At 39.5% G+C, this 13,564-nt stretch overlaps 1 protein-coding gene across 3 annotated transcripts in view; it reads left to right on the forward strand.

Moving 5' to 3' along the window:
- Nucleotides 1-13,564, forward strand: part of plch2a (phospholipase C, eta 2a) — a 238,378-nt gene that overhangs the window by 119,339 nt on the left and 105,475 nt on the right. The gene's annotated exons all lie outside the window — the stretch shown is intronic.

Genomic DNA, 13,564 nt, shown 5'->3' on the forward strand with positions numbered 1-13,564 from the left:
CTCCCCATCAGGGCTTACCAACTGCTCCACCCCCTCTCTTCCTCATTCCCATCCTTGCCAGCATTCCCCTAAGCCCCAGTAACCATAGAACGAGTCATTAGTGTTGGATAACCTCAGCTCACAGGAGCAGAGAGAAGCAGTGCTGAGCACTATAATCAGACTTCACAAAGCCATCCAGTAGAGCTGTTATGCCTACAATGCCACTCCACGCAGGAGAGTGCAAGCTGGTAGCAGCGTCACTTTCTCCCTGAGCTTACTTTAACACATTCAGCTCTCCTCAGACTGCAGCTTCTCACCATGCTGGCCTGGTCCGTGACCAGCAGATGTGATGTATCTTGATCGACAAGTTGTAGAATAGATTTTTCTGTAGGAAACCCTAACATAAACTTTAATGGCAGTTTTTATGGGAGAAGATGTATCAGCTTGTGATGCACACAGCACATTCATTGCAGGTTTGACTCTTTCACAGAATTTGTTGAAGACAAATATAGAATATCACCAGACGTATAGTTGTAAATGAAATGAGTGGAGTAAATGAGGCCACTGACCAGCTCGCCTGCAGGAATATTGATCAGCTATTATACCATGTGTGGAAATTCACTTCCCACCTATAGTATACTCTCAATACACCCTCCAGTCTCATTACATTTATTGCTAACCTCCCTGAGCAGATTATATAGCTATGGCGCAATCTGTAAACCGTGTTCCAGAACATAAAGACGATAATAAGTGTTATATCGTACTGACAGACCTCATGGGATCCTGGGGTGTTTGATGAGCATGCTTTCATACCATTCATCAGTCAGGAGCTGTTCCCCCCAGCATGAATGTAATTTTCCAGTCTCTTTAATAGGACCCATGTTGCAGGTTGAGGCTTTTTGACAGGAATGATAATGACTTTTTTGGATGCAGCTTAGGGATTTTGCCAACAGACCCTGGGGACAGGAGTTGAATCGCCTGCTACTGCCGTTTGATACTATAATATTAAAGCTGCAGGAGAGGTAGGGGGTAAGAAAGCGTGTCAACGTGATATCACTGGGAAGTGGCTGCATGATATTCAATATTCTGACTTCAGACGGATGCTGGTTTTTCAAAGCCAATGCACGGCTTGGTCGATATTCAATTCATGTCGCAAGATCATTAAAATCAAAACCAAAGAAACTAGAATATGCTAAGAAAAATAAGGTTAACTGACGTTTTTAACCCAAACCACAAACAACATAAAAAAGGCTACTTCACATTTTGTTGGATAGATGGACGGGAAGATAATCAGATTAAGGATGGAGTGACACCACCACTGTCATTACTGAAAAATGCAAATTAATGAATAAAACAATAAAATACAGGGCATAATAATAAATAATAGGGATCCCGATAAAGTGGATGATGTTAATGAAAAGCTCAAAAATATTCCAAAACGCAGTCTGTCAGTGGCAGCACCAACGTTTATCTTTCTGTCCCAGCAATCACATCTAACTTTGGTACTTTGCCAGAAAAAGAGAGTACAGATGGACCCACCGCAGAGTCAAGTAAATTTACTTTTCACGTGTATGTATTGTGAAAGGCACAAAAGTCACTTCTCTGGGTAAAAATTATAGCTAACTTTTTTCATTATGTTTGCGAACGCAAAATTCAGACGAACAAAACAGTTGAAAGCATTTAAACAGTGTCAACGTGTAAATTATTCCATTTATGGATTTTACTGAAGTGGCTATATGTAATGTTTTCACCTCAACAAATCATTTTATATTCATTTAGAATGTGTATAACAACGTTATATATACAGCATTCCAATAAGGCTCTATGTGACCTGCTTTCACTGTTGAATTTTGTTTCATTATGGACCGATATTTGAAATGCCAAATGGCAATTGTCGTTTTTGTTTGAGCCATTTTGTAGTTCTTAAGAGCTGCCTTGTGTTGAATGCTAACTAAGTGTTAAACTAACCCCTTGCAACAATGGAACGCCTTGTATTTGACATTAAACACATTGAAGACATTGGAATATTTGTAGTAAATAAAAGCATATCATTCTTTTGTGAAAAAACTTCAGAGCTCTAACACAAAAAAGAGCGAGTAAAAGGCAATCTCCACTTGAACCTATTTTATTTTCAACACTAACTACATGTCAGTTTTGCTAGGTTGCATCACGATTGGCTAGCAAGCTAGCCCCCCTCCATTTAGCTATGTTTGTAGTTTAGCAAATATGAAAAAAAAAATTTTTGGGACAATGCAACAGTGAAAGCAGGTTCTCCTACAGTTCTCTTGGTTGTTGCTAAGCAAACGTCATGGCTCTTCCTGGTGCTTTCCCTTGCACATGTCCGGGCTGTGGAGCCTGAAAGAGCATCCCCGCTGCAGTTCTTCTGAGGTAAAATGTTTGAACTTGGATCACCTCCTGATTGGTCAACCAAGGCATTCTGAGTTGGACATATCGTGAAGAAAAAAATCCATTGGTAGTCTGAATTTATGTATTTCACTAAACAGCAGAGTAATGATTGGCGCATAACATGAAGACACGTGGTATTTTTGTTTGTGACTTTTAACTTGTCTAGTCTATATTTCTCTCCACATGCATCCTCATGAAATATGAAGTGCAGACTGAGGATATGAACGTTTAGTGTAGGTTTTGTTTACAGCTGTATTCAGGAGTGTTTTAACTGAAGAATGAATGAGGGAAATCCTTGTTCAATGCATATTTAGCACGACCTCCTCTTGGAGCAGCTCATCGTGTTTGACAACAGACTTACTTTGCAAATGACAAGAGACAGTGTCTTTTGTGATCCCAAATGAATTATCATCGTTGCTGACTGTCATATCACAGGCAATGACATCAACAAAAGCCAAAATTTACGTGCCATCCTTAAAATCCTGTCATCAGCTCACTAGCAACAGGAACTAAGGATGGAGATGCTGGTTCGGCTGTGCATCTGTCCACCGTGAGATAGTGCCACATCTAGTACATGTGCAATGAAAATATGAAAATCTAACAGTACTGAGAACATTTCTGGGTTTCATTTTGGAAAATTCCATTTATTCTTCTGCATCAAGTCTATGCCGTAGCCGCCAACTTAGGTTATGTGCTGTCGTGAGCGTTTATCCTTGTGCGTTGATGTATGCAGTCACACCACCAAATGCTAGTTGGATGTGGGGTTTCTACGTCCCACTGTGTTGAGTTTCTTCTTCTTCGTTGGTGTAGGCCGCTAAAAAACAATGGCGACTAAAAGCGAGCAGATCTTGTTGGAGTCAGAGCTGATCAGTGTTGAACAGCAGTTACTTTTAGTGAAATTACTAAAACACAGAAATGAGAGAAGAACCGGTTGAGGCAGAAGAAGAGGAAATGCAATGCGTAGGCTACATCATAGGGTAATGTGCAGCTTTGACGAAAAAGTATAAATTGGGCTTTAATAAGTAAAAACGAAAAGTGAAATATTTCATTGACTAAAGCTGCGTCCATCTTACATGGTTGTTGTATTGTAGCAGCAAGCTTTAAAGAGTTTCCGAACATATCATACTGTACGATTCAATTTCACTTGTGGTGTGGAATGAATATTGCAACCCCTTAAGGGCCACAGGGCTAATTTAGAACTATGGGAACTTGTCCTTTAACCTCGGCACCATCATTGTCACGCTGTTCAGGGTTTACCACTGACACAAGAGTTGGACTTCACAATGACACCTTAAAGTAGTTACATCACTTAAGTCACTTTGATTTATATAGCCAAGTATCACAAATCACAAATCTACCTCAGGGAGTTTATAACCTGTACAGCAGATGACTCCCTCTATCCTGTTAAGCCCTGACTTACCTGGTGCAGGGGACGACAGATTTTCGTGCAAAATGCAAAAGAGAAATCCATATCTGATCCTAGTATTTTGTCACCCTATACATGCCACACACCACCGTGAAGCTAGTAGACTCATCTAGAATCTCAAACCAACCAACCATCCACACCAAACACACCTCAAACACCAAGCATCTAAATGAACTTATATCACAATATAAATGGCTCTGTAATCACTGTACATGGCTGCAGTTATTGCTATTCAGTTATATCTTATCTCATCCTACACCACAGTCCGACCACTTTAAAGAAAGCTCAGCCACAGCTCTGAGCTCAGCCACAGCTCAAATCCCAAAACACCACAGAATTATTAGCCGGATAATAATAAAACTAACACAGAACTACTTTTGCCGTTTTTGCTGTTTTCAGTCCAAAAACAACTGTTTTCTGTGTGTGAAAAGATCACCGGAGCCGCCATCTTGGTATTGTGCAATCCCTGAGCTGTTAGGTTTCGTTTCTCTCGTCAAAATGAAAGAGAGAAGAAGTGTTTATTTGGAAGAGTCTTTATTGTCGTCTAATGACTGACCTGTAGTAGCTACGTAGACATCCAATATATCAAACGATTCGTATGAAAAGAAAGAGCTCAATTCCAGCCCTGTAGGAGATTCTGTTCTCAAGTTGTGGTCCTGTAAAGCATGGGAGTGCTTTTGGTCATAGGAATGTTGATGAATATTCACTGTTTTTATCAATATTTCAATGTTTTGGCAGCTTTATGTTACCTAGTGTTTTGAAGAAAACTCCGAATAAAAGTGACCATACAAACAGTAAATATGGCCAAAACATGGACATTCGCCTGGTATAGTTTTGAAAAATTTTGTAATAACTGTTGTATAGTAGTTTCTTTTCATCAAATTTACAATTACAGTTGTGTTCCAGGTGTATTATAAGATATTCTGTTGCATTATAATGAGTTGGATGATGGTTTTGATGGTGATATTACTATTAGAATATACATTTTATACCAGGCAAGGATGAAAATATATTTTCCTTTATTGCATCTCCATTTACTGTTTAATAGACAGATAAGGTTCATACAGTTGATTCATATTCCTAAGCTTTTGACCTATCAAAGGAGACCAGAATTTTGCATCTAGGCCTAGGTTGATGAGAAACAGACAGACAGAGAAAATGTGAGCAAAACAGGAGGGTTCGCTTTTCAAACAGGAAATAGATGTCACGTGTACAGAACCGACAAACATAATGAAATGGCACTATGGACGATCAGGATGACAACATTATAAAGAGAGTGTAAACATTAAGAATATGGATCCAGGAGGATGTTGTGCAACTCCAGGTGTCGCCAAACTAAATAAGGTGTGTGTGTGTGTGTGTGTGTGTAAACCATTACTATTTCAGTTTATCGATGTCCTATCATTAAGAAAAGAAAGCTTTGCAGTCATTGTGGAAATGATCTATCTACACCAGCAATTTGTTTAATTACATATTTATTGGAGAATGTGTCGATATTACAGCGTTTATGTATGGGAAACTAATTTATCTGAATGATGACACACATTCGGTTGAACAGTCATGTGACCCGTTTGTGTGTGCAGTTATGTGAGTGAGTGTGTGTGTGTGTGTGTGTGTGTTTACTACATATTGCCATTGGGAAAGTGTCACATTAGGTCTTGGGTCAGAAAGCAGTAATGGCAGCTAATGAGAAGCAATGCAGCGTTTTATTGAGGAAGCTGTCTGTAGCTGTTTCCATCAATGTTTTTTAATGCACATTTTGAAGAATCACATTAGAAAAGGTTGAAGGAAACGGCATAAACTTAATTTTGCAAAAAAAGTTTTTACGCTCGCTTGAGGTGGTTTTTGCCTTAGTCGAAAAAGAGTAAATGCGCTAAATGGGAGATGGAAAGACTTTTTCTGAATAAGTTCTGACGTAGCGAACTTGCAACTCACGTCTGATCAGCTGTTTCTGCTGTTGGCGGAGTTCTTCATACCTGCGAGAATTTCATGCACTTCGCGGCTGGTAACGCTCATTTGTCCTGTGCAAATCTCGGGTAGCCAAATTATGCATTCACCTCTTAAAGGTGCCCTGCACACTGATCAAATGGGGTGATCACCGGATATTTTTGCTTAATCTCAATGAATGCTACTTCTACTGAGTGTAATAAAATATTAACAACTCTAAACGTTCATAGAATAGACTATATACTTCAATTATTTATCCCCATTGATGAACCCCACAAAGGATATTATAGCGATTTAAACAGTAATTTTACCTCTCTGGTCTACTGCTGCCTTGATTCGTTTGTTTGTTTTCTATTGTATGACTTTGTTGTTTTTAAAACACCAACCTCTAAAAACAACAGAGTCACACAAATACACGAACAAACCAAACAACCGGCAGCGGTAGACCAGCAGCTCCTGTGTCCTGCGAGGTAAAATTACTGTTATAAATATAGTGGTAGGTGGCTTTGATGAGAGTTATATAGCTTATGTTTCTGTTTAAACAAAAAAGAACAGACTCTTTTTTAAAAAATGGTCTATCTTTCCATAATGCTGTAATATCCATAATTACACTAATATTAATCTGAGCCTGTCAGCGGAAAAAACAAGCACTTTAGTGAAAGTACTTTGACGGGGCGCAGCTGCCCACAAGGATTATGTTGAAAATGTTGTCCTAATTAGTCACAAAATGCCGAAGTTACCCTTTAAGTAATTGTCAAGCAAGTCAGCTAGCATGGAGAGCGAATGTGACTGACTAGCACTAACACGTTTCTGGCTGGCTAGTGTCTTTACGCGCCAACAAGCCCTGCGAGCAGTCACTTTGTCCATAAGCGTCTTGCACCATCTATTTTAAGAGGATGTCTGGTGTTTCTAGGACTGTAAAAGACAATGAAAATTTCATGGAACTCTAAAACCAAAGGAATAAAAGGAAGGCAGCTCTTGACTGATGGCCCTGTCATTTGCATCTCACTTCTTTCCTTCCTCACTGTCACAGTTGGAAACAGAGCGAGGTCGACACAGCATGTATAAAAACATTCACTAAACAATGTGTGTTCTTCATCACTCGAGCTTTCAGGGACATCGGCTGCTGCTTCTCGTCACCTCCTACTGGGTTTGCACCCACTATTTTAAAGCCATGACTTCACTTGCACAAATAGAGTAATTCACAAGCATTTGAAAAAAAAAATAGGTGCACAAAGAATACCAAGCACCTGCCTCTGTCTCCAAGATCACCATCTAAATCTGTTATCCATTACAAAAATTATATTAAATATCATATATTTGAGGTTGATTCAGAGGTTTATGCAGTAAGAAGGAGAAAGGAAGTTAATCCAGATCGGTCTCACCTCACTGAGCAGAGTTGATTCCTGGTTAAAGTAAGCCTCTGCACACTGTGGTGTTTCATTAGCAGCTATGTGAGAAGAATGCCCCTGCAGAATATGAGACGTCTTTCGGGTGCGGCCCTGCTGAAAGGGAAGATAACAAAGCAACAGCGCACAGCTATTATTAAAACTTGCCCTTTCAGCGGGGACTTGTGGCAGGTTGGGATGAACACCGGGACAACGTTCAGAGTTTTCAAAGATGTTGACCCAGAAAGGTATCATCTAAGAGTAACATCGAAGGAACAAGGAAAGCTCAGGGTTAGAGAGGAGCTGCAGCTGAGGTGTGGAAACAGTGTCAGTATTGGATGGACTTCAACATGTCAAATGGCCCTTGTTCAGGTACAAGTTTGTCAGTGCTTATTTGAGTCTTTGTGAACAGGATTCATTCAGAGGCTGGAAATGTTTTCAAAATGCCTAAAAAATGATCAATTCAGAAGTTGTGAATTCAGACTTGTCTGGTGGAACTGGTGTTGTGCTGAATGTGCTCAGCATCTGGCTCGCTCTCGTTTTCAATGTCCTCTGGGGATATATATTAGAAGTGTTTATAATTTGGTTTGTTTTGCTGACATTCACATTTTACATGAATAAATACATGTTATATGTACAACCTTTAGACTTCCTCCATCATCACTGATCAGTATAGCCAATGTCAAGGCACAGCTTTTGTCACTTACCTCTGTTGTTGTTTACTTGCTGCTCAACATAGTATTTATGAACCGTGATTGCATTTCACACTGTCTGACAACAGAAATAGAAAAATATGTAAAGAACAACTATATCATAAATTCAGCAAGGTCATCTACCTCCCACCATGTCATTCACTGTGTATGAGTTTAGATAACATTTGAAAACAGTATACTGTAGATTCACAGGTGAATTTACGAATTCAGAGACACAAGCTGCTCCAGCAAAAAGTCTAGACCCAGACCTGGTATACGTGTGCAAATTTTCATTTATTCATTTAGCTGACGCTTTTATCCAAAGCAACCTACAATTGCTATATATGAGGTCACACGCCTCTAGAGCAACTAGGGGTTAAGTGTCTTGCTCAGGTGGATGGGTCATAGTCGGGGATTGAACCTAGGTCTCTCACACCAAAAATATAGTCTTATCCATTGCACCATTACCACCCCCTGTGCACACTGGATGGAGCCGGATCCTGCAGACACCAAACCTTTTACGGAGGAAGTTGGGTTTTAGTGACCATGGGTTTACCCTAAAGGCATCAGCAAGCTTCAAACAAAGTGTTTGGATTGTCAAACAGTGTCTGAAACCCCCGTTCCCCTCACCTTTCTCAAGTTGGAAGTGGAGTGGACTGCCACAACGTTTGTGAGACCAACAATTTCCCTATCCCTAAAAACTAAATGGGCACTTAGTACAAACTTCTTTCAAGCATATAGCCTTGACTTTAAACAAGCAGTTTGTAATATCTTGGAAATACATTTACATTTATTCATTTAGCTGACGCTTTTATCCAAAGCAACTTACAGTTGATATACATATCAGAGTGTCTTGCTCAGGGACACAAGGGTGGATGGGTTACAGTGGAAACTAGGGCTGTACATAACAATTATTTTTCAAATCGATTAAACTAACAACAAATTTTGTGTATTCTAAAGGAAGAAAATGTTGCCTATTACTCAATTAACCTACCAATTTATCCCAAATATATAATATATAATATAAAAAATCATGTCTTATCATGTCTTATCAATAAATCAATATTTTATTCAATCATCCTGATGAAGCAAATTAAGAATAATGACAATAGTATTTTAAAATGAATCCAATTCCCACGTCACTGATGTGTTGTGATAATAAAAATAACGTGGATGGATTTATTTCAATATTGAGTAATGCAGTATGATAAAATGTATTTCTGCATCAGTGGGCAAAGAAAACAACTGAAATTATTCATAGACTCTGCAGAGAGTCACAGATTGGCTGTAATGTTGGACTCAGCTGTTTTCTTGCTCATACGTGGCCATTAAATAAACAAAAAAAAAAATGAAAAGGTTGAGCGTTAGATGACACGGGGCAGAAATTACTTTTAACATTCAATTCAATTCAATTTTATTTATATAGTGCCAAATCACAACAATAGTTATTTCAGATATTTTTTTATAAAGAGCAGGTCTAGACCGTACTCTGTGATGATATTTACAGAAGCCCAACAATTCCCACCAAGAGCAAGCACTAGGCGACAGAGGCAAGGAAAAACTTCCTTTTAAGAGGCAGAAACCTCGAGCAGAACCATGGCTCAGGGTGGGCGGCCATCTGCCTCGACCGGTTGCGGGTGAGAGAGAGGGCAAGAGAGGGACAGAGAAGACAGTGAGAGAGGGAGAGAGGGAAAATATACAGACAGAAGTACAGACAGTAAAGGTAATGTTGCTATAGACTGAATGAAAAATGGTACAGATATTTATAGTAGTGTTAATGATAATAATCGTAATGTTAATGATTATAATTACAATAATAACAATAGGACTAGTAACAATAATTGCAGCAGAGGGTGTCGAGCAGGAACACGGGGGCAGCAGGTGACTCGCAACCACAGATCCAGACTCCACAGCTCCAGAGCCAGAAAAACCTGCAGGAAGTGATAGGAGTAACATGCATTAATGGGATGAGGTTGCATACAGAGGGAGAGAAATGGGAAATCCCCCAGCAGTCTAGGCCTATAGTAGCATAACTAAGGGATGGTTCAGGACTCACCTGAGCCAGCCCTAACTATAAGCTTTATCAAAGAGGAAAGTCTTAAGCCTACTCTTAAATGTGGAGACGGTGTCTGCCACCTGAAGACAGGATGTTCCTGATTTTTGCTATATTACGTAGGTGAAAAAAGGCGGTCCTTGAAATTTGCTTCAGTGTGTAAGTTCTAGTGACATCTAGTGGTGAGGATTGCGACTTGCACCCCCCCTCCCCTACCCAAGCGAGCACTCAGTATAGCTAGTGCCTGAGACAGGACAAAGATGTCATCTATGAGATAAAAGAGATTCTCAAACACTATCACATCTAGTGCATCAAGTATGACCACTGACAGATACCAGGACAATGTGAGCCTCACTGTTTCTGCACCACAGTCCATTATAAACCACATAATACATGAAGTTTACAAAGGCATTGGCAGGTGAGGATCAAGGCTCCTCTCGCTTTGCTTAATTAGATAAGCAATCTGCAAATATCACCAAAATGTCTTTGGAATTTTTTGAAATACAACAGAAACGTAGAAGAAGAAGAAAAGTAGTACTGACAGCCATAATTTCAGCTTGTGGTAAAACGGTGCAACGCTTTAATGGGCATTTAGCATGTGAAAGTACAAATTACATATTTGTGTGCACAGTGGGAAGCAATATCCAATAAAATTTTTTAATGCAAATTTGGAAAGTATTTATTATTGGTCACTTGATAGGCTCACGGTCTTGTTATATACCACCATTAGCAGTAAAAAGAAATACATGTTTTCCACCAGGGCAGTAAAATGTGACGTTTAGCTGCTGATCTGAGCTTCCCTGCTGTTACTATCTCATTACCAATAATATTCATCAGCTGTTTGTCTCAGGAAGGTAACGGCACATTTCTGTCCACGTAGCAAAGCCATAACAGAGCGCTGGAGAATAACTACATGAAGTTACAATCCAACTACATATTTTTTCTACCAGCGCAGTAAAAGTTTAGCTGGCTGATCTGAGCTTCGATGCTGTAAGCTGCGGTTTTATTGCCAATTAGTGATCAGCTGATTGTCTCACAAACATAACAGAGCGCTGGAGAAGAACTAAATGAAATTACAATCCAACTACATATTTTTTCAAAGTTTAGCTGGCTGATCTGAGCTTCGATGCTAGAAGCTGCCGTTTTATTGCCAATTAGCGATCAGCTGATTCTCACAAAGGTAACATACAAAGCCAAAAACAGAGCGCTGGAGAAAGAGAGAGAGTCTACATGAAATTAATCCAACTACATCTACCAGTCAGTAAAAGTTTAGCTGGCTGATGCTTCCATGCTCTAAGCTAACGTTACGGTTTTATTGCCAATTAACATTACTGATTAGCTGATTGTCTCACTAAGTAACCGGCAAAGCCAAACCACAGGCTGGAGAATAAGTAGGCGCCATGAAATTAATCCATATTTCACACCACTGACAGGGGAAACATGTCAGGGCTCTCTGTGATTATGGCCAGCTTGTAGCTAAAGCTATCAAACAACAGTTTTCATTTGCATTGCTAAAGTCTGACAAAGTTAATTACCTGTCCAGCAGAAAATAGACAACTTCAGCACCGCTTGAAACATCTGTCCCACATTAATGTTATAGCCTTCTATCTGGGAAAATCTACAAAATCCGTGATTTCTGCTGTCAGCTGTCTGTCCCGACTCTGTCTGACTGTCGGCTCCCGTGCTCAATAACACGTGTGTGCTCCTTCGGTTGTCCAAATGTCACTTCTCTTCTTACTTCTAATAAACCAGAAGATTACTCGGAAACTGTATATTACTATTATTATTAGTCGCTCATCTTCTTCTTTGTATGTATTCAATGTAGTGACGGGTGTCTACACTACTGGAATTACACAAGCAGAAGAGGAACGGCGTAATGACGAAACGTGCTCTGTGGCGCTGTTTGTTCGTTGACGGCTACGGTAGAAACATGATGACAAAAGCAGCGACCTCGTTAGAAGGGGGTGCCCACGGTTATGTAGATATAAATGTCTCATTCTACGGTAATAAAAACATAATGGTTCATTATGTAAGGTCTTTATACACCACTGAAAACATAGTTATGGATCTTATATTGCATTTCTCTCAATTATCCTCAGAAATATTACACAATATTGCCTGGGCCCCACGGAACAATAACTTAAGTTTTATCTGAGTTTAACATTAGAAAAATTAAAGGTCATCCAGGTTTTAACATACTGAAATTTAGCTAACTGATGAGTTTCATCTGGCTATAACTGAGTATCATCTGCATAACAATGAAAGTTTATGGAGTGTTTCCTGATAGTATTGCCTAAAGGAAGCATATATTTAAATGCTCCGTATTTGTATTGCGCCTTACTAGTCTTTTCAACCACTCAAAGCGCTTTTACACTACATCTGCATTCACCATTCACACACATTCATCACTGAGCCTAAGTGCTCAAACAGAAACTAACATTCACACACATTCATACACAGGCAGAACAGCCACCAGAGGCAATTCGGGGTTCAGTATCTTGCCCAAGGACATTTCGACGTTCCGATTAACGGGCAGCCCGCTCTACCTCCTGAGCTATAGCCGCCCCATAATATATAAGGTGAGCAGGATTGGTCCGAGCACAGATCCTTGTGGAACTCCATGACTAACTTTGGTGCGCATGGAGGACTCATCGTTAACAAGTTCAAACTGAAATCGATCTGATAAATAGGACTTAACAGCTTAGAGCGGTTCCTTTAATGCCAATGAAATGTTCCAGTCTCTGTAATAGGATCTGATGGTCAATGGTATCAAATGCAGCGCTAATAAAACCAGTACAGAAACAAATCCTTTGTCTGATGCAATTAGGAGGTCATCACCAGTGCTGTCTCTGTGCTATGAGCTCTAAATCCTGACTGAAAATCTTCAAACTACTATGTATAAAGTCACACAGCTGTTTGGCGACTGCTTTCTCAAGGATCTTAGAGGGAAATGTAAGGTAAGATATAGGTCTATAGTTGGCTAAAACATCTGGATCAAGGTTGTTTTAGGTTGCTTTTTCAGAAGAGGTTTAATTACAGCTACTTTAAAGTACTGTGGTACATAGGCTGTTGATAAAGATATATTGATCATATCTAGTAGAGAAGTGCTGACTAAGGCTAAAACTTCTTTAAGCAGCCTAGTTGTGATGGGGTCTAAGAGGCAGGCTGAAGGTTTACATGAAGAAATTATTGAAGTTAGTTGGTAAAGATTGAGGGAAGCAAAGCAGTCTAAACATATATCTGGTTTTACAGTCGTTTCTAAGGTTCCTGAGTTTGGAGATAAGTCGGAATTTTCCAGTTTGGTGGAACGCCAGTTCCTCTAAAGTTTCTGTGATATTTGCTTTAATTTGCGAGTTTCAGTATTATACCATGGAGCTAACCGTTTTTTTTTTTGTTATTTTTTTTATAGAGGGGTAACAGAGTCGAGTGTCATTTGCAGAGAGCCTGCAGCCATATCAACAAGATGATCGATTTGGGGGGGACTGAAATTAGCATCCTCTGTTACTTTGTGACTTGATAATGAATTTAGAGCTGATGAAGTTCAGAAATACAAACTCAAAAGTTATCAAACAGTGGTCAGATAAAAAGGGATTCTGTGGGAACACTGTTAAATGTTCAATTTCAATACCATATACCAGAACAAGGTTGAGGGTGTGATTTAAACAGTGAGTCG

This window comes from Micropterus salmoides, unplaced genomic scaffold (genome assembly GCF_014851395.1).
Source record: "Micropterus salmoides isolate LMB-PRFRI ecotype aquatic unplaced genomic scaffold, ASM1485139v1 Ms_hic_scaffold_16, whole genome shotgun sequence".
In the NCBI taxonomy this organism is placed as follows: Eukaryota; Metazoa; Chordata; class Actinopteri; order Centrarchiformes; family Centrarchidae; genus Micropterus; species Micropterus salmoides.